A 19,055-nucleotide genomic window follows, 5' to 3' on the forward strand; every position below is an offset into this window, starting at 1 on the left:
GAACTCAGCCAATGATTAGAAAACTGCTTGGTCATTTGTTGAACTGTGACACTCTCCTTTGACAGCATCTTTAAAACCTGGAACCTTCCTCTGGCTCCAACTCCTTTCTTGTTGAAGTGTTCCTATGCTTAAATAAAACATTGGCTTCGGTGTGCATGTGAGAGTGTTAATGTGACTTGTCTCTGGCACCCTACAATCCACCTAGATGGAATTTGCTAGTACCCTCTTGGATGACAACCTGGCACTGGCAGGAGGACCTGGCATTCCTATGCATGCCAGAATGAAAGGTAGAAAAATTAGGGATAGAGGGGATTGTCTCCAACGAATGCCTATGCTAATAAAAACCTCGCTGGCCATGCCACAATAAAGGGATTTGAAAGAAATCAGGCACATATTAGACATCTATGTGGACAATCCAAAGCAGACCAGGCTCAGACCAAGATCACCTAGACACAGATGAAGGTCAACCTGGGCACAATTCTAGGCTCCAACAACTTTACATCACATATGTGCCTGAACTCAGCCACTAGGATCGGCCAATATCCTCAACCATGAACCCTCCCCTCCCACCAGGTGGGGATAGGAAGGGATGAATAGCACAGGCTGAGGGTAGGGGTCTATTTCAGGTGCTCTCTTGCAGGTTGGAGGGTGGGATCTCTCCCTTATGAGAAGCGTGCACGTGCATGTGCCTTCTCAGGTCCTCTCATTGTCCCCTTGAGGCGCACTGTCCCCAATAGGCGCATGCGCCTATTGGTCCTCTCACTGTCCCCTTGAGATTGATTATCCTGCTTGTATTGTATGGATAGACACCAGAGAGAGAGAGAAAACCATACAAATAGGACCAAGTCTAAGTAGCTTCCTGACCCAGAGTAGATGAATATCTCTCCGTTAAATGGCAAGCAGGGCCTGTTAAAATGAGAAGATGGGCCCCTTGACCACGGTGACATGAATGGAGTAAACCCGGTGGGAGTGGAGCCTTCATGATCCTCACTTGCGGATGGGGAACAACTCAAAGTAAAGAGCACCAGTTAGAAAAATCTGTTAATAATTGGACATTGGAATGTGTGAAGTATAAATCTAGGAAAAGTGCCAGCTGCCAAAAATTAAATAGAACACATAATGATTGCTACCCTAGGCATTAGTGAGTTGAAATGGACTGATATGGGCCATTTTGAATCAGAAAATCACATGACTTACTGTGCCAGGAATAACACATTCAGGAGACAGGGCATTGCATTCATTGTCCAAAAGTACATATCAACACCTAGCTTGAAATACAATGCTGTCTCTAATAAGAATATATCTGTCTACCTTCAAGGAAATACAATCAATACAACTATTTTTCAAATTTATGCACCAATCACAAAAGCTAGTGATGAAGAAATTGAAGAATACTACCAAAGTCTTTTTTTTTTAATCATTTTATTGGGGGCTCATACAATTCCTATCACAATCCATATATACATCCATTGTGTCAAGCACATATGTACATTTGTTGCCATCATCATTCTCAAAATATTTGCTTTCTACTTGAGCCATTAATATTGGCTGCTCATTTCCCCCTCCCTCTCCCCTCCCCCCTCCCTCATGAACCCTTCATAATTCATAAATTATTATAATTTTGTCATAAGTTACACTGTCCGACATCTACCCCCTCCCTCTTCTCTGCCGTCCATCCCCCAGGGAGGAGGCTTTGGCTACCAAAGTCTTTAATCAGAAATTACCAACACATGTGATCAAGATGCATTGATAATTATTGATGATTGGGATGGAAAACTTGGAAACACAGAGGAAGGAACAGTTGATGGAAAATATGAATTTAGTGTTAGAAACAAAGCTGGAGATAGATAGAATTGTGCAACACTAATGGTTTATTCATAGCAAAAGCCCTGTTTCCTTATCGTATTTTTGATATACAATTCATATATCATACACTTCCATAGGTCTGTCGTATTAAGAAAAGTTGTGTAAGCATTACGACAATCAATTCCAATCAATTCTAGAACATTTACTTCCGTCTTGTATTCACTGTTTACTCCCCATTTCCCTTCCACTTCCCCGTGAACCCCATATCCCCAATAAGCCATTACACCAGTTACTTTCTTTCTATATTTTCCTGTCGTGGACTTCATGTACTGAAAAACATACACACAAAAAGCATATATATGCATCCAAAATATTAAAATAAACCATAGAAAAAGAGAAATCATTAAAAATTAGAACAAATTTAAAATACGTCAAAAGGGAGATCAAATGATCAGGTACTGCACTATAACCTAATTACATCTGTCATAATTGAGTTTACAATACTCCCTGTCTGCTTGCAAGGTATTTCACATCCTTCAATATGGTCAGAGGAATTCACCAGCGGTTTAATCCATATAGGGACCCTGCAAATGGGTTTTGGGCTCCCATTGTCATGCATTGCCTTCTGAAAATTGTGTGTTCACAATTTAAGCACTGATTTGCATTTTATTATTTATCATCTTTTTATCCCTCTTCATTTCTATGAGAATTGGTTAATGTATTTAAAGGGTCTTTCCTTGGGTGCATTTGTGTTTATTATGGTTATATCTTCTTGAGCTATTTTTCCTTTAATAATTATGAAGTGTCTGTTCTTTTCTCTTTCTGTGCTATTTGCCTTGAAGTCTGTTTTTTCAGAGATTAATATTACTACCTGTGGCTGCTTTTTTGTTGTTACTGTTTGCTTGGTATGCTTTTATCTAGCCTTCAATTTTTAGTCTATTTATGTCTTTGTTTCTTAGGTGTGTTTCTTGTAAACAGCATAATGATGATTCTTTTCTGACACATTCTGCTATCTTCTGTCTCTTTTCTGGTGCATTTGGTTCAGTAATGTTCAGTGAGATTATTGATGTGTATGGGTTTGTTATTTTCATTTTACTTGTATCTGTGCATGCTGTGTGCTTAGTTTCTTTGTCCTTCATGTATGTTTTGGCTATTTTGGATGAAACTTATGAGTTGTTGGTTTTTGTGAGAAATTATATTTTATGTTAGTCTCGGGTTTGTGTGCTGTTTCTGATTCTTTTTGATATAGTATTCCATTTAGTATTTTTTGTAGTGCTAGTCTTGCTTTTGTAATTTTCCTTAATTTCTCCTCCTCTGGGGATACTTTTTCTTCCTCCATTATATTTGAGTGATACATTTGATAGGCACAAGATTCTTGGCTGCCAGTTTTTGTTTTTTTCTGTCAAGACTTTAAATATATCGCACTATTGTCTTTTTGTCTGCATGGTTTCTGCCCCCCAAAAATCTCGGCTTACTTTCATTGCTGATTTGTATGTGTGACTGTTCTTTTTTTCTCTGGCTACTCCCAGGGGCTCTTTTTCCTTGTTTATTATGTTAGAGAGTGTCACTATAATATGTAGGAGGGCTTTCCTTTGGGGGTTCTTTCTGATTGTTTCTTTTACCTTCCTGGATACTTATCTCACTATCCTTTTTTTGAGGTGAGGAAACCTTTCTTCCAAGAGTTCTCATACTATTCTCTCTATCAATTTTTTCTTCCTCTTCTAGGAGCCTTATAAGATATACATTGTTCATCTTGTGTGTGTCCCATATTGTTCTTAGTCCCCTTTTTTCAGTCTCTTTTGAATTTTTTAAGTTTCTTCTTCTCATAGATTGGAATCTAAAGATTTATCTTCAAACTCTCTAATTCAGCTTTCCATGTCTTCAATTTGATTTATCTCTTCTTTTATAGTGTATATATTTGTTTTATTGTAGTGCTTGACTCCTATGTTTCTGTTGGAAATTTTCTTATGCCTTGTAGTGAGATTTTTAGCTTTTCTATTATTTCCGTTTCTCTCTCAGACTGTTGTATGCATGCAACAACAATCATTCTTATAAATTCTTTTTCTGGTAATTCTATAGCTTGTCCAATTCCAGGCATTTCTTGTAAGTCTATGTGTTGTTCACTTATTTGTGTCTGTTTCTCTTGTTTTGTGTGTGTGTGTGAGAACCGATATCTTCTCTTGTTCCTCTTGTTCCGTTGACATCTTTGTGTCACAGTTAAAGGTGGCAGGGAGGTGTGGTTGTGTAGCAGCAGTTAGCTTTGATGGGTGGTATAGTGGAGGGGTGGTAGACACTTCAAATCAAGTATTGGGGAAGGAGTCATAGAATGAGTGCTAGGGTAGAGATCAAAGAGAATAAGGGAAGGTACTAAAGGAAGGAGAGGAAAGAGAGGAAAATCAGAGGATCAGGTAGTGATAATTAGTGGATTATAAAAAAAGAAGAAAGGGGGAAGGTTATTACTTTGCAAGGACAAAAGAGAGACAGATTGATTGATTGAAAAAGCATTGTAAGAGTAGTATCAGTTTTTACTACTGATAAGAAGTTTAAGAAGAGAAGGGAGAAGGATTGAAAAGAAGAGACATAGAAAGATAAATAAAGATTTAAAATTTAAAAAATTAAAAAGAAAAAGAAAATTAAATGAAAAAAGAAACAGAAGAGATGTTGGTGTTTGTTTGTTTAGTCTCTTTACTTTGCCCAGGAGCTTAATCACTGAAGTGGGGGGGAAAAGTTGTGTTTCCTGGGGAGATTGGGTGGGTGCCAGACCTATGCTGGAAGCACAGAGGGTAAGGAACAATTGAGAAGCTATAATCAGTGTGTGTGGCTGAATCATTCCACCAGGTCAGATACACTTGGTGTGACAGGAATATGTTTATGCTCTTCCATGGTCTGGAGTTGAGGGGATTGAATGAAATGGCAGGATATGGAGAAGTTTCTCCAGTGGTGGGCTGAATAGGTGTGAATGGGATGGGCTTCTCACCTTCCAAGCAGCAGGGATCTCTGAAAATGAAGGGGCAGGGGTGTGGCAGGGCTGTGCAGCTTTAATTGGGAAAGCTCTGGCAGAGGAGTCGGGCATGAGCAGTTCCAGGGGAAAGACTAGTTTTAAGGTGGTCTAGAGTGATCTACATGAGATGTTAGCTGAAGATGGGGGTATTGCTAACTTGGGGATTGAAGGTGTGGCGAGGAATTTCTTTCTTACTTATTTTTATTTTAAAAAGATCGGCATAGGGAAAGTATTAATTAAGAAAGAATTATAAGAATTTATGAGACTTTTTAAAGGGAATATAAAGAAAACCCAGAACAACAACGACAGCAAAGAAAAGCTGGTATCTCAACTTTGTCCTTTGGGAGATCAAGATTGTGTAGGGAAGAGCTCTTTTGAGCAGTTGGAGGCAATGCCTGGGAGTGAGTGGTTCTGCCCATTTGATTATTTAGGATGGAAGAGCAGGGTTCCCTTTTATGTTAAGGGATTGTTTCTTATGATTGAAAGAGCTGAAAGACCTGACTTCTTTTACAGTCAGGCTATTTGTCTATAGGATCATTGTCTTAAATAAATAGACTTCAAATGGATCAGGTTGGAGGGGGAAGGATTGACTTTTTCAGAGGATGATGGTCTGTCTCCAAAAAGGGATGATGGGTGTGTGGTGGGGTGGAGGTGGTGCAGAGAGGTATGTATCTGGTGCCTCTCTAGGTGACCCGGTGTGTTAGGCAGGGTTCTCTAGATGAACAAATCTAGGACACTTATGATATATATATATATATCACAAAGAATATAACAGCTAATTAGTCCACACAGCAGTAGAGAGGGCTCGGTTCAACTCACTTCCATGGAACAGTTAATATACAGGAAGTCCTTCAACTTATGAAGGTTGCTGGGTCCAAGGTCAAGGAAGTAGACAGCTGAGTCTTCCCTTGCGCAATGCAGACAGGCAATGCAGACAGAGTCCTCTCACAGACAGCAAACAGCAGGGCAGGTCACCAGCAGCCAACAACTCAGGCACTTAGTGAAGCAGACCCAGATGGGATATCGCACTTAAGCAAGGCAAAACTACAGGATCCACCAGCCTCAAGCTCAAGCAATGTACACACCAGCAGTGTGGTATAGCAGGTCTCAAAGGAGCCTCAAGCTCTAGCAACACGATCCACAGTCTGGCTTGTCCCCCAGGTGGTGTAGCTCACAACTTGATGCAGAGAACTAGCTAAAGTAGCCACAGGTTGGTCCGATCACCAGAGAGCAAGAGAGAGAGGGGTGGTCCATACCAAGCTATTCCTCTCTTTGCCCTCCAATCAAACTGCAACCTGATTAATCCCACATGTTCCTATTGGCCACGTGGGTACAATAAACCTACCTATCACAGCAGTATGCACTAAATGTGGGATAATAACTTCCCACTAAACTCCAAAGGTATAAAACAGGTGGTCACTATATGTACACATACATCACAGAAGGGTTAAACAAGTCTGAAAGGTTTCTGCAAACATTTCTGAAATATAAACTGCATACAGACACTCCAGAAAAAAATGAACAATGCCCAAGAATATCCAGTTTAATGTGCGTTTAGATCTTCCGGTTTCTTGTCATTTTTATGAGTGTCTCCAGAGATAAGGGAAATATGTGTTTATATACTTTAAAGAGTAAGTTGTATTTAGGCCAGGTTGACTAGAGAAACAAATTCAGAGACACTCATATATATGTAAGAAGGAGATTTCTATCAAGGAATAATTGTATATCAAGAAAACACCCCAGCTCAGTCCAGATCAAGTCCATAAATCCAATACTAGTTCATAAGTCTGATACTAGTCTATAAATCCCTCTTCAGAATCACACTTCTACATCTTATGATGCAGAATGCAGGAAGATCGCAGGTTGGTGGGTGCAGAGTTGTGTGGATCCAAGGACTCTAGACACATTGCAGGGCTTGCTCAGGTCTTAGCATGGATCCTTAACAGGAAGGTGAAGGTGGACGGGGGTGGGTGGGTGGGTGGGGAAGTTTCTAGTACCCCCCCTATGAGGAGGTTATGCCCACAAAGAGGCACAATCAGGCTGTGATCTGATTGATAGGTTATATTCTACCCCTACATTTCAAGTTGATATGAAATTCTGTAACTATCACAACCATGAATCACTTAGTTCTCTACCAAGCCAAGGAACACAAGGAATCATTTACCTCCACTCACACATCTAGAGGGATCCCCAGTCATCTCTTAGGAGATATGGTGGTATTATCCTGAAAGAATTGCACTTGTATTTCTTCCCAAACACTAAGTTAGCTTTGCCTAGTCTGGAAGCTCATAATATTTATGTCTTCAGACAGCGGATAAATGAAGCATATAATTTCTATGTTTACATTACTTATGTCAAGAAACAAAAGGCAGAATGATGATAGTTGAGTAACGTAATGGACTTATTTAATGTCACTGAACTCTACAAGTGAAGATTGTTGAAATGGTAAATGGTTTTTTTCTTCCTTGTTAGTTGGGTTTATTGAAGTATCACTTAAAAGAGAGAAAACCAGTGCCAAAGCTAAATATTCAAAATGAACTCTTCACCACATTCACTTATGCGCCCATTTTGTCTTTGTCTGCTGCTCACCTTTGTGACATGATTGCTGAAGACAAAATGAGTGCATAAACAAATGTGGGGGGGAAGCTGATGGTGCCTGGGTATCAAAAGATATAGCATCTGAGGTCTTAAAGGCTTGAAGTTAAACAAACATCAAGCAGGGAAGCAACAAAGCCACATGGAAGAAGCACATCAGCCTGTGTAATCTTGAGGTGTCAACAGGAAAAGGTATTAAGAAGTTCAAAAACAAACAACCACATCAATGTGAAGGGGTGGGAATATAGGGAGACCCAAAACCCACCTGCAAGCTAATTGCATAGTCCTTCTTAAAAGGACCACACAGACAGGATGATAAATCCCGGGTGCAGTATAGCACTGACGAAACACATAACTACCCTCGAGTTCTTTCCTCTTTCCTCCCCTTAATATTATGGTTTTTATTTGTTTTACCTTATTAACCATGTTAGACTTGCATCTGTTCATCTGTATAATTAAGATCGTTCAATTCATGTAAGCCAAGATACATAACCCTTCAGAAACAGTAACAGGAGTAATGGTTCCCTGAGGAACGGGGAAGTGAGGCCAGGGGAAGGGGGGAAAGGGAATGCTGATAGCATTGATAACTGTATAAATTGATATATTGGATGTTATTAGATGTGTCAAAAATAGATAGATAGATAGATAGATAAGAGCTCCTCAGGGGACTTTAAGAAGAAAGAAAATGTTTTGAAACGGACTGTGGTAGCAATTGTTCAATACTGCTTAATGTGATTGAATTATGGAATATTGTGATATCTGTAAGAGCTCTCAATAAAATGATTTTAAAAAATGGAACTCTAAGGGAAGCTTAAATTCCACACACTTTTCCCCTGCCCAGCGGCAAAAACACAAATCTATCATATTATTCTGATGAAAGTTCCAAAACATAATCTGATTTAAAAATTAAGTAATTTTCTGCTGTAATTCTGCCTCCATTCAGAATATGTGATACTCATTCTCTGTGTAGTACTAAGTCAGGTAATTTTTATACTATCACTACCTTAAAGTAAATGTTTTAGTCTGGGTTGAACAGAGAAACAAATCCAGAGAGACACTCATATGTGTATAAGAACCAGATTTATATACAAGAGCAATTGAATATTGTGAATACATCCCAGCCCAGTCCAGATCAAGTCCATGAGTTTGATATTAGCCCACATGCCCAATACCAATCTATAAATTCCTCTTCAGACTCATGCAACGCATACAATGACACCAAATGCAGGAAGATCACAGGCCAGTGGGTGGAAAGTCTTGTGGCACCAGTGAGAGTGGGGGCATCTCAGTGCTCCACATGGCTCCTTCATCTCCAGGTCTCTAGCATAGCTCCATGTGTCTTATCAACAGGAATGTCTCCAGGGAGTGAGCATGTGTCCTGCCTCCAGTGAGCTGTTTATCTCTTAGTGCCTCCAAATGAGGTCATAAAGCTGTAACCTGAATGATAAGCTAAACTCCACCCCTTCTTCTTAATACTCTCAAATTGACAGCGGATTTTGTAGTTACCACAGTAAACAAACAAATAAACAAAATCAGAACAAAGTTTAACCTGAAACTGGGTGTCGTCTGAATTATGAGCCCCGTAAAAGCAAAATATGACAATATATATGACTATTCTAGCAAAGAATAACCATTGGGCAATGAGGCATTTTTCTCATACTTACAAGTAGTTTATGATTGACTTCCAATTAAAGTTGTTGTGAGAAGTTAGTAAACTTTTCTTAGTCTTAGCACCTTATAGTAAACAAATTCAGAACATACGCTAACTGAAATGCAGCCTAGGAAAGAATGAAAACAATCTTTGTAAGGAAACTGGCCTTTTCAGTTAGCACTACCTAGCATGAATTCCAGGAGCCCAGTAGTGTAGTGGGTTATGTGTTGGGATGCTAACCACAGTCAGCAGTTTGCAGCCACCAGTCACAGTTCAGGAGAAAGATGAGGCTTTCTATTCCCATAAACAGTTACCACAGGGGCAGTTCCACACTATCCTATAGGTTCATTATGAGCCCAAAACTCATGGCAGTGAGCTTATCTTTAATATGATTCCTAAATAAATAAGGACTCATAATCATCACTTAAAGGAGTTACTGAACTTCCATATCTGTTTTAGTTGCATCAGGCTGTAATTGCTTCCGCTAGTCATATATGTCAAGCCCTCTTTTCCCTCCTTTCCTCACCCTAAGAAAACATATAAGCTACTTGGGTGGACTGATGATAAGATACTGTCACTAAATAATTATGTAGTTGTTCTCTCATAGAAGTAGATATGCTTTACTCCATCTCATCCCCTAAATACAGCTGCAGAGATGAGATATATCCTTGTGGAAATTTTAGAGAGAGTCTATAGTATTATTCTGATAGATCCATTCCAACATATCAATTTCCCTAAGCTTTTGGATGCCTTCTTCTACAGTGTACCAAGGTAGGTCAGGCACCTCAAGTTCATCTAATCTAGGCCATCTGGCAACCCATGCTTCTGTGAACCAACCAAATAAGCAATTAGAACCTCTCTTAACTCTCTTGATGAGACATTGAAGGAAAAATCTGTGCTTAGGGGCCCCATATCACGAAACTAAGACTTGTCTAATGTTACATTTCTTGCACCAGTATCCCACACCCTTAGTATCCATTCCCAGGGATATTCCCCAGGCTTCTTCTGCTTGTGCATATTAGAAAACTCGAGCAGATCTTTGTGAATATAGTACACTTCTTCCTGAGTCATCATCTGAACCTCACCTTTAGGAGCCTTCTGAGACTTAATTCTAGTTACAGGTCTAGAGGAAATAATGGGTGGTGGGGGAGTTTCCTGGGGGCTCCCAGCAATATCTTGTAAGGCATCTCCCCCAGGCAATGCTACAGGTGCAGCCCTACCTGGTATTTCATCTTGAACAGTTTGGTTAATTTGCTCAAGTGTGAGTTGTTTTACTGATAGTGGATTAATCTCCTCAGGTGGGAGGGGTGGGTCTATTGTCTCAGATGACTCAATCGACTCTAAGGGGCTCAATATCCACCTCTTCTGGATCATCAACCCATATGTTCTCATCCCATGTTTCAGGATCCCAATTATTTCTGATTAATGCCTTTACTTTAATATCAGAAACTGTTCTAGACCTGAAACTCAGGTGACACTGTAATCTAGCAACTCCTATGAGACTCTGGATATGGTTTTCGGCAATGTCAGCTCTATTACTAGAGGAGAGAAGACTCTCCTTTGTAGCACATTCAGAAGCTTTTAGGTTTGTTATTCAGCACGAGACATGCTTTTGAGGTTCTGAGATTATCCCTTTCCTTGACCACATTTTCTATTGTAAGGAGGACAAGCCAACCAGCTTCTCTATACTTCTCATCCTGACAAAACTGCTGGAAAATATCAAACACACGATCACCCAGAGCCTCACCTCTTACTAGCCCTTTATCTATTGGTGGTGATACTGTGGATATTAGCTTTGCTACTTCACACCACGAATTCACACCACCCACTCGAGTAAGAGTAGCAGATTTATCCCTGCCTTTAAGGGTAGAGAGAGCGTTATCAGTGCTGTTAAGCCTAGTCAGGCTCCTGGAGAGCCAATTTGAGAAGCCAATATTTCTGATCTTGTTTCTCGAGACTAGTGGTTCTCAACTTTCCTAATGCCGCAACCTTTTAATACAGTTCCTCATGTTGTGGTGACCCCCAACCATATGATTATTTTCATTCCTACTTCATATCTATAATTTTGCTACTGTTATGAATCGTAATGTAAATGTCGAACATACGGGGCGTATTTTCATTTTTACAAATTGAACATAACTAAAGCAAAGTGATTAATCACAAAATGATATGTAATTATATATTGTAAAATATTTATTTCTAATTACAAATAAATGAAATTTAGTACTGAAGCATGGTGTATCATGGGTAACAGTCTTCACGCCAGGTACTTGTATGTGGGCATAACTTCATGTGGGTGGAACCCCTGGATAGCGATAGAGGAGCGGTGTCTCGGTGCCTAAGACCATCGGAAATATGTGTTTTCCAATTGTCTTAGGCGACCTCCCAGGGGTCACGACCCACAGGTTGAGAACCACTGCTCTAGAACCACTCCCTGTAAGACATTCCTGGTGACAAGACACATGGAGCTATTCTACTGCCCTGGAACTACAGGAGCCCCTTGGAGACTGCTTGCAGCACTGAGAAGCTTACACTGCCACTTGATCCACAAGACTTTCCACCCACTGGCCTGTGATCTTCCTGCATTCGGAGTCATTGCATGTGAGTGTCACTGGATTTTTTCTCTAGCCAACCTGCCTAACACAAATATCACCTTTATGCATTGATTCCATTTTTTATAGCTTCCAATTTTCCTAGATTTATATTTTATATGTTTCACATTCAGATTATTAATTGATATTAGCAACTGTTTATACCCATTTTAAGTCATACTTCATCAGCAAAAGGAAGATCCTAAAGTTTTACTCCATCCATGTTACTATAGTAAACTCTCCTTTGAGAATAATAATCCATTGTCTTTTGCTTTCTAGAAAAATATGCATTTTTCATTCTATGTTGGTCCTGAAATAAAGAGTAAATGGACTAGTCTTTAAGTAGTAACTTTGAGATATTTTAAATAAAGATTCTTCTAAGGTTTACATCATAGCAACACTGGCCACATATTTGCATCATATACTCTTGGAAGTGCATTCAGGCTTACATTTTCTGTCCCTAGTAGTCTCATCAAATTTGAAAATGTTGTTTAAAATATAGTACTCACAGGTATTCTATCCAATTAGTTGCGGAAAGATTTATCTAATTTTACTTTAAAATTGAAGATTTCAAGCTTCTTTATGTAAAACTTAGAAGCCAGTTTTAATAAGCTCTTAGCCCACTTGTGAAATTTTATGTAATCACATTTCAGGGTTGATGGCAAATTGATTGTCATTTGTCTGTATCTAATTTGATTAGGGTGGATATAGTGAAGTTGACCTTTCCCAGTCTTGGTGGTGTAGTGGTTAAGTGTTGGGCTGTGATCCGCACAGTCAGCAGTTCAAAATCAGCAGCAGCTTCAGGGGGAAAAGATTGGGATTTCTATTCCCTTAAATAGTTACAATCTCAGAAACCCACTGGGGGTCACTGTGAGGCAGCATGGACTCAATGGCAGTGAGTGAGTATAAGACTATGCTCTCTTGCTGTGAGCTCAATTTAGCTTGCTAAACCACTCGTAAGTAACATTTCCTAAAATGGCTTTGGTAACAATTGGAGTTTCAGGTCCTTGCATTCTGCAAATAAAGATTTTGTTCCTTTGAGAGATACAGATTTTTTTTTTTTTTTTTTTTGCACAGAGAATTTATTGAGAGTTTCCGGGAGAGAGATTAAAAAGCCCCACCAACCAGCATGACTAGTTCTGGCATTTCTCTCTCTGACCACTGTGAAAAAGGCTTTTACATTTTAGTACAAAAGGGATTGTTGAGAAACTTCCACTGGAGGCAGCACGGTTTTTTTGGGGAAATGTACTGTAGTCCCAAGATATTGCATGGACTCTGTGCAGGCTCTGTCCAAATCTCCACTTTGCTCCCCAGCACGGTTAAAGTATGATTCCATCTTTGTTCACCAGAATTATTAAAGCTCTGCCTTCCTTTAGGAGATGTGGCGACTCAAGGGTACCCTGCTGACAAACAAAGCTTGGCCTTAGTAAGCAACTGTTAGGGGCAAGACTGAGGCTTTTGCCCTGACTGCGAAGGGAAAGAACAAATGATCCTGTGAGAACAAGTTATGAACAGCAAACTGTGAGAACTGGTTTGGTAAACACCATAACTTTGAAGCCAGGCCCTGGTGAATATCTCGACACAAGACTGTACCTAGAGATAAAGCTGAAAACATGTTGATACAGAGCCAAGATAAACTTAAGAGACTCAAGCACGAACCGAACAAATAATGAGAAAGTTGCTTAACCATCTGCAGAGAGAAACCCTACCCCTTTAGGAAATGCCATTAAAAATCAAAAGTGTCTTCCTACACAATGCCTTCTCAAGTTTCAAAGGGGACACGTTTTGCCTCCAGAGTGAAGGGTATTTTATTTCAGCTTAAGGTGTCCTTATCTAGAGAGAAAGATTCACTTTACTTCTTTCAAAGTGATCCTATGCTTCAATAAAATCATGACTGAACTCTTTGCTTCTGGGGTGTGTGTGTGCGTGTGTGTATGTGTGTGATCTTTGGACCTTTACAAACCATACACCACACAGATCTGGAACTTCCTAGTTACCCCAAGGATGACAGCTTGGGCACTGAACTTCACAGCTGAGGGCCTGTCTGGGACAGAGATATCATCTACAGAGATAGCAGATACATCTGTCGTAAATCTTAGCCATCATGTTTGTGAGGGACTTTGGGGGTAAGCCATTGGGGAACTAAATTGTTCCCCCCAAATGTGTCTTTACATTTTGTTTGAGATGTGCTCTCCTACTTTCACTCTCTCATTTACTCTCCCTCTCCTCTCCTTCACTTTTTTTCTCAGCTAGATATTTTTACAATAGTATTACTGAGATAAAATTCACATATCATACACATCCATAGTTCAGTAGTACTTAAAAAATAGTTGAATATACATCACCACAATCAGTTCTAGTTCTAGTGCATCCGACCCCCTCCTGTATTCATTATTTGGTTCCAAATTCCCCTCAGTCCTCTCCCTCAGGCATCCCATCTCATTTATAAGCTATTAGGTCAATTATTTTCTCAATACATCTGCTCCATCTGTGCTTCATACACTGGGAAATATTTTTAAAAATAATGGAAATACTGAATGTATAAAAAAATAAGAAACAAGGAAAGATCACCAACAATATTAAAATTAAAATAAGCCAAAGAGAAAACCTCTGTTGAGAAACAAAGGGAAATAGTTAAACCTTGATCAAATCCAGAAGGGTTAAGAGGGAGATGAACTGACCATTTAATCAAGTTTACATTTCTATCCACTATAATCAAGTTTACAATAATTTCTGTCTGATAGGCTATTTGAGTCCCACAACTCTGGTCAGAGGGGATTTGCCAGAGGCTTAATTTGACTAGATACTCTTGAGATGAATTCTGGGGTCCCACTGTCCTTCATAACCTTGAGTATTTACAATTTAAGCTCTGATAGTTTTCCCTCCATATTATTTGGATTTTGTTTCTTAGTCATCTTCATATCACCAGGCTGGCATGCTTCTTCCATGTGCACTGAGTTGATGCCTCACTTACACGACTACTTGCTTGAATACAAGCCTTTAAGAACCTAAAAGCTATTCTTATTGATAGCCAGCACCATCCGCTTTCTTCACAACACTTTCCTGCGCCACCAAATTTTCAGTGCTCTTTTCATGAAGGCAAGTATTGAGCAGGGCCAAGTCATAAAAACTCACTGTTCTTCGATTGGGTCTAGAATTAAGTGGGTTCCCAGAATCCATTCATTTTTCCACTGATTATATAGTACTCTGGTTCACATTAGCATCTCATTATCATTTTATAACAAAGAGCATTATCAATGTGACATAAAGAAATTCCATTTATAGCATCAATGTTTTTTCCAACGGCATTGTGTTAGTCTGGGTAGACCAGAAAAACAAATACAGAGGTACTCATATGTGTATAAGAAAGAGGTTTATATACAAGAGCAGTTGAATATTGAGAAAACATCCCAACCCAGTCCAGATCAAGTCTATAAGTCCAATATTAGCCCATATGTCCTTTACCAATCTATAAAGTCCTCTTCAGACTCACCAAACACATGCAATGATGCTGAATGCAGGAAGATCACAGGCCAGTGGGTGGGAAGTCTCGTGAGTCCAGTGGCATTGTAAGCATCTCAACATTGGCAGGGATCTCCATGTGGCTTCTCCAGTTCCCAGGGCACGGGATCTATCAGTGTATTGCCGTGAGTCTTGTCAGTAGAGCGTCTCTCTGGGAGTGGGAGAAAGAGAGAATCTCTCCTGCCTCCAAAGAGGAAATCAGGAATTTCCCAGAATCCTCAGGAAAGGCCATGCCCACACAAAGACTTCATTGGCTATGATTTGATTGACAGACTAGACCACACCCCTACACTCTTAATCATCTAAAGTCCCAAATTGTCACCAGATTATGTAATTACTACAAGCGTAGAATTTAAGACACTGTTGAGTAAAGCAGGTTATGCAAGTATAGCACAGCGGTTAATCAAAGTCCCTGAGTTGTTGCTTTGTCTGAAGTGAATTCTTAAATGATTGAACTCTGTTTACATTGACCATGGGGCTTACTGCTAAGGTAAAATTTCCAGGAATACTCTTTTACCAGAGTAGATCCTTGCCTATCAGATTAATACATATCATCTTAAAGCAAAGAGGGTAATTAAGATAGTAAATATATTGTGGTTCTGGGCCACATTTTGTTGGACACCCACTAAGCTAGGGATCCTACCCAAGGTTTAACAACCAGCAATTCCACAGTCTTGGGAATGGCAAGTTTTGTGGTGGCCATAATTTGTTGCTTCTCTCATAAGGAATTTGAGTATTAAGTCCAACAGCTACAGGTGATTTTAAGGTAGAGTCCAGTGAGCTTTCCATGTCCAGTCCTTCTGTTGTGGCTTATGGGGGATGCCATGTTCTTTGGTGATGCATTTTTGGTGAGTTTCAGGTTATCATAGTGCATAACCCCTGGTGTGGTTATAAAAATAGCTGGGTAGAAACTAATTCAGAAGTGTCTAACCAGTAACATAGTGCCAGGCTTATTCTAGTCTATGATTTTCTTTAATTATTGATGAGTGCCCCTTGACAATGGAGAATCCTCTTTCCCATTTACCAAACAACAGAAGTATAAATAAATCATCTGAAATCTAGATGCTTCCCTCCACTGATCTTGACTTGACTATACAGGAACACTTCCTTCACATTTCTGTGGAGAGTGTTGATTTGTCTTGACCTTGTCTTGATGTTGTATGGCATCAAGTCCATGGTTGTGGTAGTTACATAATCTGATGTCAACTTGAGACTATTAAGTTTGAAGGGCTGGAGTTCAGCCTGTCAATCAAATCATAGCTTGATGATCTCATTTGTAGGCCCTATGGAGATAAAAAGCACACTGGAGGCCAGACCCACACTCTCTGCTTCAACTTCCTGTTGACAAATCACATGGAGCTACTACATTAATGGAGCCATAGCCCTGAAGCTGGAGGAACCAAGTGGATACCCATGCAAGGGCTGAGATTCTTCCACCACCACTGGATCCACAAGACTTTCTACCCACTGGCTTGTTATCTTCCTGCATTCGGCATCATTGCATGTGTTGCATAATTCTGAAGAGGACTTTATAGATTGGTATCTGACATATGGGTAATATCAGGCGTATGGACTTGATCTGGACTGAGCTGGGATGTGTTTTTTTAATATACAATAGATCTTTTATATAAAGCTCTTTCTTATACACATTGTCTCTAGTCAACTCAGACTAACACAATGGTCTTTTTCCTTTTCCCTCTTCTTGAAGGAGTGACTCCAACAGATGTGAGGTCTCCTCTTTCAAGGTGGTTCTTAAGATGTGCACATAAGGGGGATGGTGTATATGATTCATGGCTGGTAGGTAGGTTCTCTGCCCTTTTGTTTGGGAATTGATTTCTAAGAATTATTTAATTAGAGTTTTTACCGTATAGCAGGGGGTTTGTAGAGTATTTTTCCTTTTGTGATTCAGTGACTTCACTCAGCATAATGGTTTCCAGGTTCTTCCATATCATGTGATGTTTCCTGCCTTTATCACTGTCTTTTAGGGATACATAGTATTCTATTTTGTGTACATACTATAGTTTCTTTACCCATTCTTCTACTGTGGGCATTTGGGCGGCTTCCAGTTTCTTGCTACTGTGAACTTTACAGCAACAAACATGGGAGAGCATATATCAACTTGTGTTTTATCTCCTATTTCTTTGGGGAGAATGCCTACTAGTGCACCTGCTGGACCCTATGGGGCATCTATTCCCAGTTGTTTCAGGTAGTGCCATATCACTTTCCATAGTGATTGTATGTATTTACAAGTACACCAGCAGTGTATATGAGTTCCATTCTGTGCAAATCCTCTCCAGCATTTTTAAAAATTGGGCTAACATTTTGAGCATAAGGCAGTATCTCATTGTCATTTTAATTTGCATGTCCCACATGACTAATGATCATGAACATTTTTAAAGTGTTTTTAAATTATTTCTGTCATTTTTGGTGAACTAACTGCCTCTTTAGGCTGTTGGCTATAATCAGTCTGGGGCGGCCAATTGGGGTGCTGGCCAGCAGCAGCGGTCTTGAGACTGCGGTGGATTATTCAGTGGATCCAATCCCTCAGCTAGGAGAGCCTTCTGAGGCCGGGGTTTAAGAATGTTTCATGAATGACCTTGATGCCTGTGGTATGTGAAATTGCTCGAGCAGGAATCTCACAGGGGTGTCTATCTTCCTGGGTGGTCACCTGCCCAGAAGCACCCATATATCAAGGTATGTATCAGGTGTGTGAAGCATCAGAAGGCTAGTTGGTTGGGCTCAAATCCGGTGGATTATTTAATTCTCTCCAGTCTGTACTGAGCTCTGCTTCTCCATTTTCCTCTGTCTCTTAGCCCTCGCAGCAGCCTTGTATTGTTATGCTCACACCTGTGCTGCTCTGGAGCAGGTGGGAATAATTTGAGAACAATGCCGGAGGAGAAAAGCCTAAGAAAAAGACTTTGGGCTTCCCTAAGAGGGCTTCACCCTGTGATCGGGAGATTTGGTGTGACAGATGGGGATGGGCCTCTCCCCACCTGTTTGGAAAGTTTAGCTTGTTCACTATTTAAGTCTGTTCTTTGCCGAGCTATCTTCCAGTGCCACGTACTCTGTGCTCCCTTAGGCAGGCTTGTGGAAAAAAAATCCCCAAGTCTATTTGGTGTTTACATCTTTCCCACGCTGGTCATTCAGAGTTATGTCATTTCAGCGTGGTTGTTCAGGAAGCTAACTAGCTTCTGGGCAGTGCCACGCAGGTCAGGGAGCAGTACTCCTCTGGCTTGTTCTGATGGGTGATGACAAAGGGGAATCTGTTGGCAAGCTTTGCTGCTCACTCACTTAAAAAAAAAACCCACTAAAACCCTGTGTCTACTTATCTTCATGTTGAGAAACTCACTGTCAGGAAGTGTACAATATCCCTCTCAGTGATTCCTGCTGAGCCCTTTCTTGCTCGTTATCTGGAGGCCAACGTCCTCTCTGAGCTAGATTGTTTATGAGGCTGTGAAGGGCAGACGTCCTTCTCCAGTCGGAAGAATGGCAGCACTCTGTGTTTTGTTTATGCGGCTGTTAGGGTGCCAGTCCCTCTCTGGTCCAAAGAATAAGATGCAGAATTAGACTTTTATGAGATCACATGGCTATGATCCAAAAATAGTTAGTTGGGTTGCATCCAGGGGTGGAATCAGTTGGTCATTGTTGGCTCTCGTCCCTCTCTCCTCAGAGGAAAGTGAACTCCGAGTAAAACTGGCTCCATGAGTAACATCCAGAGAAACCTTCATACCCCAAAGCAGCACACTAACTGACCCATGACCTTGATCCCCTGAGGGGGGATGAGAGATTTTTGCCTTTTCACATTTCTGCTAAAGCTGACACTTCTCTCCCAGACTTCTCACTGTTTATTCCTCTGGGATGCTGGCACCTGAGGCTCAGTGCCCACATA

The sequence above is a fragment of the Echinops telfairi genome, unplaced genomic scaffold (assembly GCF_000313985.2).
Source record: "Echinops telfairi isolate 266 unplaced genomic scaffold, ASM31398v2 ScPeMD7_7419;HRSCAF=8457, whole genome shotgun sequence".
Taxonomy (NCBI): domain Eukaryota; kingdom Metazoa; phylum Chordata; class Mammalia; order Afrosoricida; family Tenrecidae; genus Echinops; species Echinops telfairi.